Below are 20,063 nucleotides of genomic sequence, written 5' to 3'. Positions count from 1 at the left end.
ACCCTCTGGAGGACTGTCTGTGTCTGGATATGTGGGGATCTTGGGGATATTAGGAAAGAGTAGAGAATAGGGAGAGAAAAGAGCAAGTATACTATGATACAAAGAAAAAATTACCATTGGTATAAATGAGTAGGAACAAGGAATAAATCAGAACCATAAGGATATGAGTGAATGAATGATGAAAAGGAATACTTATGAAATAAATGCATCAAATCCACAAAATATCCTTCCTTACACTCATTATATATGGCACTGGGGTGAGCAGAGGTGAAAACATAAGTTTGACTTATGGAGATACTGGCTTGGATCTTTTGGAAAGCAGTCCCGTTAAAGATCTGAAATGACAAAACTCAGAGGTACTTTCCTGGTTCTTACAATAGCCAGATAAGACACATTTATTGCTCCTACAGGAAAGACAACATTTTGTAAATTCCAAAGACCTTCATTCCTCTCCCAAACCAAGAATAAGTCATCTTTCCTGTCCTTTTAAGGTCGGTGTTGAGGAATTGTAGGTTCTCAGTGGTCAACAGACAGGAATAGGTTTGGGGCTTCTGCTTTACAGTAACAGAGAGACCTAATTTGATACTCTGTGTCCAGTGTCCTCAGGTGAATCCCTCTGCCACAATACCAAAACCCTGTCACCTGATCTTATCATGACATTTTCATTTTCAGGAAAGGAAGTTTTCCCCTTTAGGAAGCATTGTTAAAGCTGGGATTCCTCTGGGTTCAGACCTGAGTTCACTTCTCTTCTTGGATCTTCCTCAGGCATCTCTCCATCTCCTCTGGCTTCAACAACCATGCATTTTTATGGTGACTCTTAAGTCCATAACTCTGGTCTTGGTCTATGATTATAATCTATAATCAATTTTAAGTTAAAAATATAAAACTATTATCAACATTGATGTCCAAATAGAATTATGTAATGATTAGGTGGTAAAATACTTTTGGGGTATAAGAAAAAATAAACTGTTCTTGATATCTGCACATTCTCCTACATTCTAAATAGGTGGGGGGTACTGAGATAAGTGATAGACATCAAGTGTTAGGAGTGAGAGTCCAAGAAGAACTCTGGGTAGAGTTTGGAGGGCCGGGACAGGTGTTTCTCTGTATTCTGTGGAGCATATGGGAAGATAACTGTGATTATGGCTCATTGCTGGCCCTCAGCCCATGTGTTAGATAGAGAAACCTATCACCCTCCCTTCCTTCACACTTCCATAAATGAAATAAATCATTTACTAATTGCCTCAGCTGCTAATGACATGTGTCTGACTGCAGTAGCTTAAACTTATGAGGGTTTGTTTTTCTCTAACATAAAAGGCATCTAGAAGTAGGCAGTCCAAGGCTGATATGGCAGTGTGAGTCATCAAGGACTCAGACTCTCTCTCTTCCTTCTTATGTCTTAGTCGTGGCTACATTCTCGCGGATGCATCATGGGTTCCATATGGCTGCTAGAGCTCCTGTGTCCACATTCCAAGCAGCAAGAAGACACAGGACAAAGAAAGGAAGAGGGTGCTTTACCTATCTAATGAGTGACTTCCACTGACATCTTACTGGCCATGCCTACTTACAAGGGAGATGGGGCAACTTGGTATTTAGCTTCAGAACATTACCATCTTGGAAAAAAATCAGGATTTTGTTACTTTCAAGGAGGACATGGCTATCGGGTAGGCAATCAGCAATCTCTACCAAAGAACAGAGTTGGTTCCACTTGCCAGGAGGGAACAGTTAAGAACTGAGCACTTTCCACCCCATTTTTGCTCTCTTGCTTGCTGTACTCTATGAGAGGAAGACAGATTAATCTGACAGATAAGACCAGAAAAGAGACACGTTGGTCATTGATGGAGCTGTACCCAGTTTCTCTTGATCACTGACCTGTTTGTACTGAATTAAGACAAAGTCTTGACAAGAACAAGCCAGATCTGTGCTATTTCATTTTCAAGTCCTCCTCCTCCTGTTCTTTGCTGGGTGAAGTTAGAGTCCAGGTTTTGGGAAGGAAGTTTGAGTCCTGACATATTTCCCTAATCAGCTTTGCTATTAATAAAGGTGTAATGGTATTGTGATGCTTTTTTGGCTCCTTGTACTTTCTCACCAGTTAAATCTCACAGGGGAGGGGGAGTGAGTGATTAATATATCTAAATCTCCCACATGATGGTTATCTTTGCACTTTTAGCATAAGATACTTCTGGTAACCAAAGGTCTCATTTTCTTATGCTTTGAGATGCTCCCCCCTTGATCTGTGGTGGGTTATTGGAAACTGTAGGGGAAGAACAAAATTCTCTCTATCTACCTTAGATTCCTTGATGGGCCCTAAAAATTGGAATGACAAAAGACAGACTAACAAGAGAAAAACAAACAGAAGTATGTTAACACGTGCATCCTGCATTCCTAAGGGAGTACTCAGTGATGAGTAACTCCAAAGGGCGGTTACAACTTGGGCTTAAGCAGTATCTTAACAAAGGAAAAATATTTGTAGAGAAGTGGCAAGATAAAAAAAAAGTCCTTTGAACTTCTAGGGGTGGCAAACTATGGAAAGGTAAATATATGAGGGGAAACTAATGGAAGATAAGGGCTAGTAAGGTTTGTTATGTAATTCTGCTGGTGAAGTCTCTGGGCTAAGTGTCTACAGTTTCATCCAGAAGGAGGTAGGGAGGGGAGGGGGAACAACTTTATAAATGTATATCTTGCTTTTAGGTAAATAGGGGGAAGGCACAGAGTTTTCTTGTATCTACTTTTTCTTAAAATTGCCTTCAGCTCAAAATAATCCTTATGCCAAAGTGGCATATTTTGGAGTAGCATATTCGGCTACCCTTCAAAACCATACCAAGAACAAAGTTCCTAAGAATATACAAAATGCAACTCAAATAGGGTCACAGAGAGAGGGACTCATTGAAAGCTAACAGAGAAATCTGACAAGGAAAATTAGGCTAAGGAATCCATAATATCACAGGAAAGTAAGAAGGCCTTGCTTATCTTATAGGATTTGCCCAACCATTGATGGGTTCAACAGATATTCCCTAAATTCTTACTAAGTTACAGGTGAAGAGTTCAAGATGTCACTTTATGGGATCATTAGACTTGAAACTGTCTTTTGTTTCCATTAACATGCACAACCACATGCCTTAATTGATAACTAAACTGAGGTGGGATTAATTGATACAGCTTTCTGAAATTCAGAATCCTAAATTAGAACATTTTCCTAATTAGAACAACTTGACATCTCCTTGGAAGTGGGACAAGAGTACCTACAAGCTGACAAAGAAAAAGAAAAGGAGTAAGTATCTTCAACAGTGTAAAGTCAACATTAAGGAAGGATTTATTATTGGCTAAAACTGGATGGTAGAGAAGAGGGAGGAGAGGGGATAGGAAGAGGAAATTGCATCTTTAAATCATAGCAGGGAACTAATATAGTAAGAGTTTTATATAAAGTTTTAATTATAAAGCATGTACCAATACAAAAAAGAAATCTTTTTAAGTATCAGAATTTCACAAACATGAAGAGAAAGGAAAGCAAACCATCTAGTGAATGATTAAAATATTGTAAATATAAGATAAAAAGCCATAAAAAATATTATGATAGAATTAAAGCAAATAGATAATATATAAATAAATGTAAATGTCTTAACCTCTCTATTAATTGAAAAAGACTCAGGCTGGGGCGCTTGGGTGGCTCAGTCGGTTAAGTGTCCAATTCTTGATATCAGCTCAAGTTGTGATCTCACAGTTTGTGGGATTGAGCCCCATGTCAGACTCCACATTGACAGCATGGAACCTGCTTGGGATTCTCTCCTTTTCTCTCTGCCCCTCCCTTGCTTGCACTTTTTGTCTCTCTCTCAAAATAAACATTAAAAAAAAAAAAAAAAGAAAAAGACTCCGGCTGAATCATAAAGCAAACCACAAGTCCGTGTTGCATACAAAAAGCACATCTGAACCAAATGATTCAAAAAGGTTGAAAATAAAATGGTGGCCGCCAAAGATGTACCAAGTAAATACAAACAAATAAACAAATAAACAATATGGGTATCAGCTAGAATGGAAACCAGGCCAAAAACTGTTAAGTAAGAATAGTTTATAATGTTATAGAGTAAAATTAACAATGTGTATGTAATGGTTGTTACCTTCCATTCAACAATTAGTAAAATATCAGGAGCTATAAGAAGAAAAAACATATTGTGGAAGGAAACTTTAAATTACCTTTGTCAGTCTATGGCAAAACAAGTTTACAGGAAAAGAGAAAGAGAAAAGATGGAAAATATTACATCTAAATAAGATAATCAGTTAGATAAATCTAATTTATATATACATCATTTCAATGATATATATAAATTTAATGTGTGTGTGTGTGTGTGTGTGTGTATGTAGTTTTGTATCCTAGAAATTAGAAATACAGCCTACTGTGAAAAGGGCAAGGCAGTCACATAAATTGAATGGATATTAGGTCACAAAAGCAAACCTCAATAAATTTCATACATTGGATATAGTACAGATAATGTTTTCTGATCACTGTGCAATAAAACCAAACTTAATTACATAACCAGAACACAAAAGTCCTCTATAAGCTGGCTATTAAAAACTCTCTTAAAGCTACTTGCAGGTGAAAGAAACATGCAAAATTATAAACTTTCCAGAAGAGGAATATGAAAACTCAACATTTTACAACTTATGGGATATGTGTACAGCTAAAGTAGAAAAATAGCTCATAACCTTAAATACTGTATCAATAAACAGAACAATGAAAATAAATGAATTAAGCCTTAATGTGCCAGGAAAACAAGCATAATAAAATTAGATAAAATATAGGGTAGCAATTAACATAGTTAAAATCAGTAATTATTGAATTAGAAAACACAATAGCAGAATGAATAAAAAATAGTGGATTCTTTGCAAAACTGATACAACAGATCAACTTCTATCTGTTCTAATTCAGAAAAAAAGGGAGGGAGAACAAATACAAAAGTTAAGAAAGAAGGGGAGATAGAAATAGAGGAAATAACCTTCCCCACCAAATAAACTACTTTGGTTCAGCTCTATTCAAATGAATTAAGAAGCCTGGATGAACTAGACCATTTTTGAGGAAAATCTAATTTAATAAGACTAATGCTGAAACGTTATAGACAGTCTAGAGTCCAATTCCATAGGATAAATACAGAAAGTTGTCAAAGAGTTACAAAAATTCCCAAACCCAAATGGTTTCACAGAAGAATTCGTCCTAAGAACAAATACTTCCTGTACTATTTAAACAGATCCTCAGCCTAGAAAAAGAAGAAAAGCTCCAAAATTATTTTTATGTGATAAGCGTAACATTGATGCCAAAATCTGGCAAGATAGCATACAAAAAAGGAAACTATAGACCAACCTTACTTATGAATATCAATTTAAAAATCCTAAACAAAATTTTAGATATTTTAGCAGCAGAAAAAACAAACAAACAAAACCATCATTAACTCATCTAAGTAGGATTTAGTCCACGACTGCATGGATGGTTCAACATTAGGAAATCAAATGTAATTTATTTATTAATTGAGTGGGGAGAAAAATCATATGATCATCTCCACAGTGAAAATTCATCATACAATCTTGATTAAATTCACCTTATAAAATAGGACTTGATAGAGCCAATTTGAAGTTTGGATCTCTTTCTCTCTCTCTTCTGAGCTAGAACTAAGCCTCTATTCGTTTTTTTTTAAGCAAGGGGTTTGCCAGTGTTTTTTGGTTTTGTTTTTTTAAGTTTATTTTCAGAGAGCATGTGCATGCTTGCGCATGTACGTGTACACACACACACACACACACACACACACACACACACACACACGAGTGAGCGGGGGCGGGGCAGAGAGAGAGAGGGAGAGAGAGACTCCCAAGCAGGCTCCGTGCTGTCAGTGCAGAGCCCGACATGGGGCTCCATCTCACTAACAGTGAGATCATGACCTGAGCCAAAACCAAGAGTGGGATGCTTAACTGACTGAGACATCCAGGCACCCGTCCATTTGCTTTTATTTCTAGCAACATATAATGTTTATCAAACTGCCTGCCCTCTTTGGACAAAATTCACAGAGACATTACATTTGTCAAATTTCTTTCCTGGCCCTGAGTAACTCATGCTATATTAGGTAAAATGTGATATTTTCGTTGTCCTGTTCATTTTTTATATATAGTTCCTTTTATATTCTAGCTATCTAAGTTTTGGACAAAAATTCTGGGACCTATAATTGTATGAGCAAAAAACAAAGCATATTGTCTTTAGTTAAGGACCAAGGGCTGTCTATAGCATGAAATTTCTTTGTTTTCTTAACTGTGCAAATATAGCTCCTTAGCACATACAAAGATCCTTTTTTCCTCTTTCATAAAGGAAACAGATGTGGCAAAGGAACTTCCTAGGAGTGACTGAATACCTTTCTACGCAACTCCCATTTGTCTTTAGCCTCTTAGAAGGTAGAAATAATGTGTATTCCCTTGACTATCATCTTTTACAGAGGAATAAACTGTTTCAGAGTTAAAGAAATCTCCTGAACATCACCAGAATGTGGCAGATCTTATTTTTTTAAGTTGAGGTGTAACTGACATACATTATATTGTTTTCAGGTATACACCATGATTCAGTATCTGTGTATGTTACGAAATGACCACCACAATAAGTCTAGTTAACAGCTGTCACCATATACAGTTACAGAATTTTTTTCTTATAATAAGAACTTTTAAGATTAACTCTCTCAGCAAGTTTAAAATATGCAATACCCTATTATTAACTACAGTCACCATGCTGTACATTATATCCTCATGGCTTATCTATTTTGTAACTGGAAGTTTGTACCTTTCAACTCCTTTACTGATATTGCCCAACTTCCTCTCACTTCTGGCTACCACTAATATGTTCTCTGTCTGTATTGTGAATTTTTTTTTAAGATACCACATATAAGTGTGATTATATGGTATTTGTCTCTCTCTCTTTGACTTATTTCACTTTATATAATGCCCTCAGGATCTATCTATGTTGTCATCAATGGCAAGATTTCATTCTTTTTTATGGCTGAATAATATTCCAAGGTAGATATGTGTGTGTGTATGTATATATACATATATGTGTGTATATATATCCATGTAAAATATTATATATATCATGTTATATGATATATATATTCCGTATATTTATTCCATGGTGTGTGTGTGTGTGTGTGTGTGTGTGTGTGTGTGTATATATATATATATATATATATATATATATATATATGACCATGTAAGATATGTTAAAAATACATACAATATCACATTTTTTAAATTCATTCATCTGTTGATGGACATATAGATTGTTTCCATATCTTGGCTATTGTAAATAATACTGCAATGAACATTCAAGTTCATATATCTTTTCAAGTAAGTGTTTCTGTTTTCTTTGAATAAATACCCAGAAGTACAATTCCTGGGTCTTATGGTAGTTCTATTCGTAATTTTTTGAGGAACCTCCATGCTGTTTTCCACAGTGGCTGCATCAATTTGCATTCCCACCAACACTGCACAAGGGTTCCCTCTTCTCCATATCCTTGCCAACACTTGTTATCTTGTCTTTTTGATAATAGCCATCCTAATAGGTGTGAGCTGATATTTCATCATGGTTTTGATTTGCAGGTCCCTCATGATTAGTGATGTCAGGCATCTTTTCATATGCCAGTTGGCCATCTGTATGTCTTCTTTGGAAAATGTCTACTCAGTCAGATCCTCTGCCCCCTTTTCAGTCTGATTTTTTTTTTTTTTTTTGCTACTGAGTTGTAGGGTTCTTTTTTGTTTTGTTTTGTTTTAGAGAGAGAGAGGGTGTGCTGGTGGGGAGGGGGAGGGGCAGAGGGAGAGAGAGAGAATCTTAAGCAGGCTCCATGCTTAGCATGGAGCCCAATATGGGTCTTGATCCCACAACCCCAGAATCATGACCTAAGCCAAAATCAAGAATTAGATGCTCAACAAACAGAGCCACCTAGGCACCCCAAGTTCTTTATATATTTTGGATATTAATCCCTTATCAGATAGATGATTTGCAAATATTTTCTCCCATTCAGTAGGCTGTCCTTTCATTTTGTTGATCATTTTCTTTGCTGGGCAGAAGTTTTTAAGTTTGATGTAGTCCCACTTGTTTATTTTTGCTTTTGTTGCTTTGCTTTTGCTGTCAAGCCCCCAAAATTGTCACCAAGACTGATGTCAAGGAGCTTACTGCCCACGTTTTATTCTAGGAGTTTATGATTTCAAACCTTCCGTGCATTTTGAGTTAATTTGTGTGCATGGTAGAAGACGGTGGTTCAGTTGCATTCTTTTCCATGTTGTTGTCCAGTTTTCCCAACACCAATTATTGAAGAGACTGTCCTTTGCCCATTGTACATTATTGGCTTCTTTGTTGTAATTAATTGAGCATATGTGCATGGGCTTACTTCTGGGCTCTCTATTCTGTTCCACTGATCACTGTGTCTGTTTTTAACCTAATATCCTACTAGTTCCATTACTATAGCTTTGTAATACTATTTAAATTCACAGAACATGATGTCTCTGGCTTATTAATCTTTCTGGAGATTGCCTTGGCTACTTGGGATCTTTTGCGGTTCCATACAAATTTTAGAATGTTTGTTCTGAATCTGTGAAAAACTCCATTCAAATTTTGACAGGAAATGCATTAAATATTTAGATATATTTGGGAATTATGAACATTTTGACTATATTAATTCTTCCATTACATGAGCATGGAGTATCTTTCTATTTATTTGTGTCTTCTTCAATTTCTTTCATCAATGTCTTACAGTTTTCAGTGTCTTTTACCTCCTGGTTAAATTTATTTCTAGGTCTTTCATTCTTTTTTGATGCAATTGCAAATGGCATTGTTTTCTTAATTTCTCTTTCTGATACTTTGTTATTAGTGTATAGAAACACAACTTATTTCTGTATATTGACTTTGTATCCTACAACTTTACTGAACTCATTTATTAATGCTTACAGGGTGTGTGCGCGTGTGTGTGTGCGTGTGTGTGTGGAGTGTTTGGCTTTTCTATGTATAGTATTATATCATCAGCAAATAGTGACAATTTGACTTCTTCCTTTCTGTTTTTTATTCAAAAATTTTTAACGTTTATTTATTTTTGAGAGAGAGAGAGAGAGATGGCTCAAGCAGAGGAGGAGGGGCAGAGAGACAGGGAGACACAGAATCTGAAGCTGGCTCCAGGCTCTAAGCTGTTAGCATAGAGTCAGACGTGGGGCTCGAACTCATGGATGGCAAGATCATGACCTGAGCTGAAGTCAGATTCTTAACCAACTGAGCCACCCAGGCACCCCTTACTTCTTCCATTCTAATTTGAATGTATTTTATTTCTTTTTCTTTCCTGATTGATTTGGCTAGGACTTCCAATTCTATGTGAATAAAAGTGGTCAGTGTGGGAATCCTGTCTTCTTTGTGATCTTCTTTGTGAAAAGCTTTCAGCTTTTCACCATTGAGTATGATGCTAGCTGTGGGTGTGTCATCTATGGACTTTATTATTTTGAGGTACATTCCCTCTCTATCTACCACGTTGAAAGTTTTAATCATAAATGGATGTTGTATTTTGCCAAATGCTTTTTCTGCATCTATGGAGGTAATCATGATTTTTGGCAGATCCTATTTTTAAACCCTACTTTATCTGGCTCTAACGCCAGTGCTTTTTTGCACTAATACACATTGCTTTCTAGGAAGAAATGGAAAGAAATAGGAATATGAAATATATATATAGAAACATGAGAGGAGAAGAGAAAGTGACAATCTGGAGAAATGGTTGCAAATTAACATGGAAGAGAGGGTAGACACTTATCCTGTAAGTGAGATACAGTCTGTGTTGGTTTAGATTCAAAAATGGTCACTCGCACAAATCCTTAAAAAGTTTGTCTCCAGAACCAGATGAAGAAAGCAGTTACAATGCAACATTTAACCTTGGTTCATTTTCAACAACTCTCACAAGATTAGGGGTAGATCAACTTCAGTCTGGGAATATGTCAGAATTTTCGGGGACATTGTGTTTGGTTAAAAAAAAGATTTATTGCCATATAATTTTGTATATTAAAATTAAAATAAGGACAAATAACTTTGTAATGCAATTTAGTGATATAAAATATTCTGGTGCGATTACACAAAAGATAGAATTTATCTTCTTGACACCATTTATTCTAGAGAATAGCAAATGAGGCTATTCCTTTGTGGTATATCTTAGGGATTTGCAAAATTTAAATTTTCATCAAATGCTCTTAAGATAGTTAAAACACTGTTTTACAGGAATAAAATTGGACCATATGTTATATTGGTAAGCATTTAAAACTAGAGAATACAATAACTAATTTTTATATCCATAGCACTTTCTACAAACATCTGTTATATAATCATTGATTCATTAAATCTTTCATTTACTCAACAGCTATTTCTTTTTGTACTTGCATTATATTCTAGGTGTTGGGGATCGAGCAGTAAACAAAATAACGAAAATGATGCTTGCAGCTAACATTCTACTGAAACATTTTGTTTATATTTGTGTATATTATTTATAGTGTGATCTCCATGTCTTATCCATTCTCTCCTCATCACACGACATTGTAAGTGCCCAGTAAGTTTTAAAAATTGAATATATTCAATCTGTTTAAATTTTTCCCTCAAGAACATCTTTTTTAAAAGTTTATGTGTTTTAATAATGAGTTGAAATTTTTATGTAGAGTTATGTAAACTCCATGGCAATACATTTAGGGGCCTAAGAAAAATGTAAAATATAAATTATATTATAAGTAAAATTCTTTTTTTTTTTTTTGCTTGTTTAAATGACATCATTGAATCACCAGCACAGCCTGGTGGCTGTTTCCATGAACTGCCTGGTTTAGCATTTAAAATTTCTCTTGTGAGTTCTGTCTCCATTCCATTTTCTTTCTTTTCTGGGGTTTTCTTTCTTTTTAATAGTTTCTTCTGTACTTAAAAATCGCATAAGGATTTTATAACGATTGTAATTAAAATTCACAGAACTTTTTGTTGAACAAATGTAGGGGCTTCAAAATACTGTTTGTTCTAGTCCTCTAATAACAATGTGACTAGAAGATTTGTCTCTCTTCAAAGTTAATTGATGTCTAGCAGATAAGAAGAGTATTGTACACTTCTTAAATATAATACTTATCCCTATAGGAATTTAATATTTTGTGAATTAAAAGCAATTTTTGTTTTGCTTGTTTATAACATTTTGAAAAGTTTGTGGCTTTCCAGGTGATGGTGCCCATTTAACAGAGCCTGGGGAAAATACTTTTGTTGGATCCATGACATTGATAATCTGTGGTGCTGGAGACTGCTCTTCCTTCAAGTGACCATGGCTACAAATATCTGAGAAGCTGAATGAAACGTCTGAAAAGCTATTTCACCACAGATGGGGTGGTTGCACTAGAAGACCTCTAATTCTAAGATTTAAAAACTATTAATGATATATTAAAATAGATAATTTTCACCTGCTTGTACTTCCACTAACTAATGTAAGAATTCAGGTCTTATGAAATTCCCCCAAGAATTTCTGGGAGGGGGACCTGGGTAGCTCAGTTGGTTAAGTATCTAACTCTTGATTTTGGCTCAGATATGATCTCAGGGTTCATAAGATCAAGCTCCAGGTCAGGCTCTGCACTGACAGCACAGAGCTTGCTTGGGATTCTCTCCTTCCCTCCTTTTCTCTCTTCAAATAAATAAATAAACTTAAAAAAAAAAAAAAGAATTTCTGGGAGTCTCCAGAAAGATCTTGCTGTGCTCAAGAACCAGACATCTCACTGGCAGCACACTACTCTCTCCTGCCACCTCCCTCTTTACTAATCAGAGGATATATTGCTCTTTTTGTTCTTCTCTAAGGAAAAGAACAGCTGCTTGTGCCCCCGAGTTTCTGTCACATTTGTCTGTTGCCCCTCTCGCCAGAGCTCAGAGATAGTCCATGGGAGTACAGACACATTCTCTGAAGCTCTGTTACCAGCTCCTGACATAGAATTCTACTGCCTTCATCCCCCATTTCCCCACTTCCCACACACATCTGCTGCTCTGGATGGTGGCCACTCCCATTGCTTTTTTCCTTTTGCACATATTGATGTAAGAAACATTTAAATGAGCATCTACAATGTACTGGGCCCTGCATTTGGCACTGGGGATACAGCACTACACCATGGAGCATACATCCGAACAAATAAATCCAGACCCAAGACAGGTAATTTCACCATTAATTAGTGAAGCCCACCACTTCAGACACTATGAACCTGTTAGGCTTATCTGGACTCCTTTTTAAAAAGTATTTATTTTACTACCTTTAGCATATAGCAGAATCTTCATTGAGTTTTGGATGAAATTGTAGGTTTCATCTAAATAACAAGAGCAACAACAATAAAAGTCTGAGTGAATCAGATTATAAACATATTCTCCACACCATGTTAAAATATATGTACACTTTCTTTCCTTCCTTCCTTCCTTCCTTCCTTCCTTCCTTCCTTCCTTCCTTCCTTCCTTCCTCTCTCACTCTCTCTCTCTCTCTCTCTCTGTTTCTCTTTCTCTCCCTCTCTTTTGAACTATGTAGATGATAGAGTTCCTAAATATTTAGTAAGTTCAGAAACTGAATATTTTGCAGCCTTGGTCTTCCTTTTTACCTTTATGCCCAGGATTTTATGAAGCTTTAGTTGCTATAAAGATGGCAGAAGTCTCAATCAAATGAATGCTTCCTGGAAAGGAAGAATGTAGATGCTTTTGGGAATGAAGAGAATTGAAGAAAAGTTTCTGGAGGGTAGTTCAGATGCAGAAGAGCTAAAATAGATATCTGGATACAGAAGTAGTGGAAGGAGGTGGGGAAGAAAGGTGGATTTGGGCTGTGTTGGGTGTGGATGACTCATTCATCCAAAGAGAATACAAATGTACAGAGATTAGGGATATTTGATCAATTTTTTGGTTCTACATATTGAGCCTAAACTGCTTGACTATAACTTAATTTTCATCAATCTGAACTGATGTGGGACAAAATATGCATTTAACACATATACTTCTAGTGGGCCCAGTTTGAATCTTGGGAATCCCTTGGTATGTTGGGTGGCTCTATTGGTGGGGGAAATTCATGTAGGTAGGAATAGAATGCACATACGATGCCCCAAAACAATATGTATTAAGGATACACTGAAGTCAGATGCTTAACTAACTGAGCCACCCAGGGGCCCTCTTTATCTTTTTTAAAAAACTAAAATTTAATTTTGATTTTAATTGTAGATTCACATGAAGTTATAAAAATGCAGAGAAATACTGTGTATCTTTTATTCAGTTTCCCTCAATGGCAACATTTTAAGACTATAGTATAAAATCTCAACTATTATTGATACTCATATAATCTATTGGTTTTATTTAGATTTTCCCAGTTTTACTTTTTCTCATTTGTGTGTGTATGTATGTGTGTGTGTGTATGTGTGTTTAGTTATATACAACTTTATCACATGTGTAGGCTTGTGTAGTCACCTATCACAGTCAAGATATAGAACGGTTTCGCCGTAAAGACCTCTCATGTCTTTTTCTAATCACATCCATCTCCCTCCTTAAACTTCATTTTCATCTTTAAACATTGGCAACAAATAATCTACTCTCTAACACTAAAATTCTTTCATTTAATTAATATTATATAAATGGAATAATATAGTCCGTGACTCAGTATAATTTCCTTGAAATTCACCTAGGTTGTTGCATGTGCCTATAGTTCATTCCTTCTTTATTACTGAATAGTATTCCATGATGTGGACAGACATATGCAGTTTATTTATTTTTTAATATGAAATTTATTGCCAAACTGGTTTCCATACAACACCCAGTGCTCATCCCAACAGGTGCCCTCCTCAGTATCACCCCCCCCCCTCCCACCCCATCAACCCTCAGATTGTTCTCATTTTTTAAGAGTCTCTTATGGTTTGGCTCCCTCCCTTTTTTTTCTCCTTCCCCTCCCCCATGGTCTTCTATTAAGTTTCTCAGGATCCAGATAAGAGTGAAAACATATGGTATCCAGACATACGCAGTTTAATCATTAACCTACTGAAGGATATTGGGGTTGTTTCCAGTTTGGGGCTGTTACAAATAGAGCTGCTATGAAGATTTGTGTATAGTTTTTGTGTGAGAATAAATTTTCCTTGATCGGAGATGTATGTTCCAGAGTGCAATTGCTAAGTAACTGAAAACTCTACCAGAGAGATTGTAACATTTTACATTCCCAGCAGTGATTTTTGAGTGATTCAGTTTTTCTATATCATTGCCAGCATTTGGTACTGTCACTATTTTTTTATTTTAGCCATTCTGAGAGATTTGCAGTGTTATTCTTTTTTTTTTTTATTATTTTTTTATTTTTTTTATTGTTACATATTTATTTATTTATTTATTTATTTATTTTTATAATATATGAAATTTATTGTCAAATTGGTTTCCGTAAAACACCCAGTGCTCATCCCAAAAGGTGCCCTCCTCAATACCCATCACCCACCCTCTCCTCCCTCCCACCCCCCATCAACCCTCAGTTTGTTCTCAGTTTTTAACAGTCTCTTATGCTTTGGCTCTCTCCCACTCTAACCTCTTTTTTTTTTTTTTTCTTTTTTTCTCCCCCTCCCCCATGGGTTCCTGTTAAGTTTCTCAGGATCCACATAAGAGTGAAACCATATGGTATCTGTCTTTCTCTGTATGGCTTATTTCACTTAGCATCACACTCTCCAGTTCCATCCACGTTGCTACAAAAGGCCATATTTCATTTTTTCTCATTGCCACGTAGTATTCCATTGTGTATATAAACCACAATTTCTTTATCCATTCATCAGTTGATGGACATTTAGGCTCTTTCCATAATTTGGCTATTGTTGAGAGTGCTGCTATGAACATTGGGGTACAAGTGCCCCTATGCATCAGTACTCCTGTATCCCTTGGATAAATTCCTAGCAGTGCTATTGCTGGGTCATAGGGTAGGTCTATTTTTAATTTTCTGAGGAACCTCCACACTGCTTTCCAGAGCGGCTGCACCAATTTGCATTCCCACCAACAGTGCAAGAGGGTTCCCGTTTCTTCACATCCTCGCCAGCATCTATAGTCTCCTGATTTGTTCATTTTGGCCACTCTGACTGGCGTGAGGTGATACCTGAGTGTGGTTTTGATTTGTATTTCCCTGATAAGGAGCGACGCTGAACATCTTTTCATGTGCCTGTTGGCCATCCGGATGTCTTCTTTAGAGAAGTGTCTATTCATGTTTTCTGCCCATTTCTTCACTGGGTTATTTGTTTTTCGGGTGTGGAGTTTGGTGAGCTCTTTATAGATTTTGGATACTAGCCCTTTGTCCGATATGTCACTTGCAAATATCTTTTCCCATTCCGTTGGTTGCGTTTTAGTTTTGTTGGTTGTTTCCTTTGCTGTGCAGAAGCTTTTTATCTTCATAAGGTCCCAGTAATTCACTTTTGCTTTTAATTCCCTTGCCTTTGGGGATGTGTCGAGTAAGAGATTGCTACGGCTGAGGTCAGAGAGGTCTTTTCCTGCTTTCTCCTCTAAGGTTTTGATGGTTTCCTGTCTCACATCCAGGTCCTTTATCCATTTTGAGTTTATTTTTGTGAATGGTGTGAGAAAGTGGTCTAGTTTCAACCTTCTGCATGTTGCTGTCCAGTTCTCCCAGCACCATTTGTTAAAGAGGCTGTCTTTTTTCCATTGGATGTTCTTTCCTGCTTTGTCAAAGATGAGTTGGCCATACGTTTGTGGGTCTAGTTCTGGGGTTTCTATTCTATTCCATTGGTCTATGTGTCTGTTTTTGTGCCAATACCATGCTGTCTTGATGATGACAGCTTTGTAGTAGAGGCTAAAGTCTGGGATTGTGATGCCTCCTGCTTTGGTCTTCTTCTTCAAAATTCCTTTGGCTATTCGGGGCCTTTTGTGGTTCCATATGAATTTTAGGATTGCTTGTTCTAGTTTCGAGAAGAATGCTGGTGCAATTTTGATTGGGATTGCATTGAATGTGTAGATAGCTTTGGGTAGTATTGACATTTTGACAATATTTATTTTTCCAATCCATGAGCAGGGAATGTCTTTCCATTTCTTTAAATCTTCTTCAATTTCCTTCATACGCTTTCTATAGTTTTCAGCATACAGATCCTTTACATCTTTGGTTAGATTTATTCCTAGGTATTTTATGCTTCTTGGTGCAATTGTGAATGGGATCAGTTTCTTTATTTGTCTTTCTATTGCTTCATTGTTAGTGTATAAGAATGCAACTGATTTCTGTACGTTGATTTTGTATCCTGCAACTTTGCTGAATTCATGTATCAATTCTAGCAGACTTTTGGTGGAGTCTATCGGATTTTCCATGTATAATATCATGTCATCTGCAAAAAGCGAAAGCTTGACTTCATCTTTGCCAATTTTGATGCCTTTGATTTCCTTTTGTTGTCTGATTGCTGATGCTAGAACTTCCAGCACTATGTTAAACAACAGCGGTGAGAGTGGGCATCCCTGTCGTGTTCCTGATCTCAGGGAAAAAGCTCTCAGTTTTTCCCCGTTGAGGATGATGTTAGCTGTGGGCTTTTCATAAATGGCTTTTATGATGTTAAGTATGTTCCTTCTATCCCGACTTTCTCAAGGGTTTTTATTAAGAAAGGGTGCTGGATGTTGTCAAAGGCCTTTTCTGCATCGATTGACAGGATCATATGGTTCTTCTCTTTTTTTTTGTTAATGTGATGTATCACGTTGATTGATTTGCGAATGTTGAACCAGCCCTGCATCCCAGGAATGAATCCCACTTGATCATGGTGAATAATTCTTTTTATATGCCGTTGAATTCGATTTGCTAGTATCTTATTGAGAATTTTTGCATCCATATTCATCAGGGATATTGGCCGGTAGTTCTCTTTTTTTACTGGGTCTCTGTCTGGTTTAGGAATCAAAGTAATACTGGCTTCATAGAATGAGTCTGGAAGTTTTCCTTCCCTTTCTATTTCTTAGAATAGCTTGAGAAGGATAGGTATTATCTCTGCTTTAAACGTCTAGTAGAACTCCCCTGGGAAGCCATCTGGTCCTGGACTCTTATTTGTTGGGAGATTTTTGATAACCGATTCAATTTCTTCGCTGGTTATGGGTCTGTTCAAGCTTTCTATTTCCTCCTGATTGAGTTTTGGAAGAGTGTGGGTGTTCAGGAATTTGTCCATTTCTTCCAGGTTGTCCAATTTGTTGGCATATAATTTTTCATAGTATTCCCTGATAATTGTTTGTATCTCTGAGGGATTGGTTGTAATCATTCCATTTTCATTCATGATTTTATCTATTTGGGTCATCTCCCTTTTCTTTTTGAGAAGCCTGGTTAGGGGTTTGTCAATTTTGTTTATTTTTTCAAAAAACCAACTCTTGGTTTCGTTGATCTGTTCTACAGTTTTTTTAGACCCTATATTGTTTATTTCTGCTCTGATCTTTATTATTTCTCTTCTTCTGCTGGGTTTGGGGTGTCTTTGCTGTTCTGCTTCTATTTCCTTTAGGTGTGCTGTTAGATTTTGTATTTGGGATTTTTCTTGTTTCTTGAGATAGGCCTGGATTGCAATGTATTTTCCTCTCAGGACTGCCTTCGCTGCGTCCCAAAGCGTTTGGATTGTTGTATTTTCATTTTCGTTTGTTTCCATATATTTTTTAATTTCTTCTCTAATTGCCTGGTTGACCCACTCATTCATTAGTAGGGTGTTCTTTAACCTCCATGCTTTTGGAGGTTTTCCAGACTTTTTTCTGTGGTTGATTTCAAGCTTCATAGCATTGTGGTCTGAAAGTATGCATGGTATAATTTCAATTCTGGTAAACTTATGAAGGGCTGTTTTGTGACCCAGTATATGATCTATCTTGGAGAATGTTCCATGTGCACTCGAGAAGAAAGTATATTCTGTTGCTTTGGGATGCAGAGTTCTAAATATATCTGTCAAGTCCATCTGATCCAATGTCTCATTCAGGGCCCTTGTTTCTTTATTGAGCGTGTGTCTAGATGATCTATCCATTTCTGTAAGTGGGGTGTTAAAGTCCCCTGCAATTACCACATTCTTATCAATAAGGTTGCTTATGTTTATGAGTAGTTGTTTTATATATTTGGGGGCTCCGGTATTCGGCGCATAGACATTTATAATTGTTAGCTCTTCCTGATGGATAGACCCTGTAACTATTATATAATGTCCTTCTTCATCTCTTGTTACAGCCTTTAATTTAAAGTCTAGTTTGTCTGATATAAGTATGGCTACTCCAGCTTTCTTTTGGCTTCCAGTAGCATGATAAATAGTTCTCCATCCCCTCACTCTCAATCTAAAGATGTCCTCAGGTCTAAAATGAGTCTCTTGTAGACAGCAAATAGATGGGTCTTGTTTTTTTACCCATTCTGATACCCTATGTCTTTTGGTTGGCGCATTTAATCCATTCACATTCAGTGTTATTATAGAAAGATACGGGTTTAGGGTCATTGTGATGTCTGTACGTTTTATGCTTGTAGTGATTTCTCTGGTACTTTGTCTCACAGGGTCCCCCTTAGGATCTCTTGTAGGGCTGGTTTAGTGGTGACAAATTCCTTCAGTGTTTGTTTGTTTGGGAAGACCTTTATCTCTCCTTCTATTCTAAATGACAGACTTGCTGGATAAAGGATTCTCGGCTGCATATTTTTTCTGTCTAGCACACTGAAAATCTCGTGCCAATTCTTTCTGGCCTGCCAAGTTTCAAAAGAGAGATCAGTCACGAGTCTTATAGGTCTCCCTTTATATGTGAGGGCACGTTTACCCCTTGCTGCCTTCAGAATTTTCTCTTTATCCTTGTATTTTGCCAGTTTCACTATGATATGTCGTGCAGAAGATCAATTCAAGTTACGTCTGAAGGGAGTTCTCTTTGCCTCTTGGATTTCAATGCCTTTTTCCTTCCCCAGTTCAGGGAAGTTCTCAGCTATTATTTCTTCAAGTACCCCTTCAGCACCATTCCCTCTCTCTTCCTCCTCTGGGATACCAATTATGCGTATATTATTTCTTTTTAGTGCATCACTTAGTTCTCTAATTTTCCCCTCATACTCCTGGATTTTTTTATCTCTCTTTTTCTCAGCTTCCTCTTTTTCCATAACTTTATCTTCTAGTTCACCTATTCTCTCCTCTGCCTCTTCAATCCGAGCTGTGGTGGTTTCCATTTTGTTTTGCATTTCATTTAAAGCGTTTTTCAGCTCCTCGTGACTGTTCCTTAGTCCCTTGATCTCTGTAGCAAGGGATTCTCTGCTGTCCTCTATACTGTTTTCAAGCCCAGCGATTAATTTTATGACTATTATTCTAAATTCACTTTCTGTTATATTATTTAAATCCTTTTTGATCAGCTCATTAGCTGTTGTTATTTCCTGGAGATTCTTCTGAGGGGAATTCTTCCGCTTGGTCATTTTGGATAGTCCCTGGCGTTGTGAGGACCTGCAGGGCACTTCCCCTGTGCTGTGGTGTGTAACTGGAGTTGGTGGGCGGAGTTGCAGTCAGACCTGATGTCTGCCCCCGGCCCACCGCTGGGGCCACAGTCAGACTGGTGTGTGCCTTCTCTTCCCCTCTCCTAGGGGCGGGATTCACTGTGGGGTGGCGTGGCCCGTCTGGGCTACTTGCACACTGCCAGGCTTGTGATGCTGGGGATCTGGCGTATTAGCTGGGGTGGGTAGGCAAGGTGCACAGGGGCAGGAGGGGCAGGCTTAGCTCGCTTCTCCTTAGGTGATCCACTTCAGGAGGGGCCCTGTGGCAGCGGGAGGGAGTCAGATCCGCTGCCGGAGGTTTGGCTCCTCCGCAGAAGCACAGAGTTGGGTGTTTGCGCGGAGCGAGCAAGTTCCCTGGCAGGAACTGGTTCTCTTTGGGATTTTGGCTGGGGGATGGGCGGGGGAGATGGCGCTGGCGAGCGCCTTTGTTCCCCACCAAACTGAGCTCTGTCGTCCGGGGCTCAGCAGCTCTCCCTCCCTTTGTCCTCCAGCCTTCCCGCTTTCTGAGCAGAGCTGTTAACTTATGACCTCCCAGACGCTAAGTCGCGCTTGCTGTCGGAACACAGTCCGTCAGGCCCCTCC

The 20,063-nt window shown here is 37.6% G+C and overlaps 2 long non-coding RNA genes across 2 annotated transcripts; both read left to right on the top strand.

The window, feature by feature from the left end:
- Window positions 1-614: 614 nt before the first annotated feature.
- On the top strand, window positions 615-2,060 carry LOC123600859. The gene is made up of 2 exons (XR_006713852.1): window positions 615-810; window positions 1,404-2,060. It is a non-coding gene; the product is annotated as an uncharacterized LOC123600859 (long non-coding RNA).
- A 1,093-nt stretch (window positions 2,061-3,153) lies between these two features.
- LOC123600858 lies at window positions 3,154-11,468 on the top strand. The gene is made up of 3 exons (XR_006713851.1): window positions 3,154-3,271; window positions 10,537-10,581; window positions 11,234-11,468. It is a non-coding gene; the product is annotated as an uncharacterized LOC123600858 (long non-coding RNA).
- Window positions 11,469-20,063: the final 8,595 nt, after the last annotated feature.

This window comes from Leopardus geoffroyi, chromosome D1 (genome assembly GCF_018350155.1).
Source record: "Leopardus geoffroyi isolate Oge1 chromosome D1, O.geoffroyi_Oge1_pat1.0, whole genome shotgun sequence".
Taxonomy (NCBI): Eukaryota; Metazoa; Chordata; class Mammalia; order Carnivora; family Felidae; genus Leopardus; species Leopardus geoffroyi.
The sequence above is the reverse complement of the archived record's forward strand: the minus strand, read 5'-3'. Positions and strand labels throughout refer to the sequence as shown.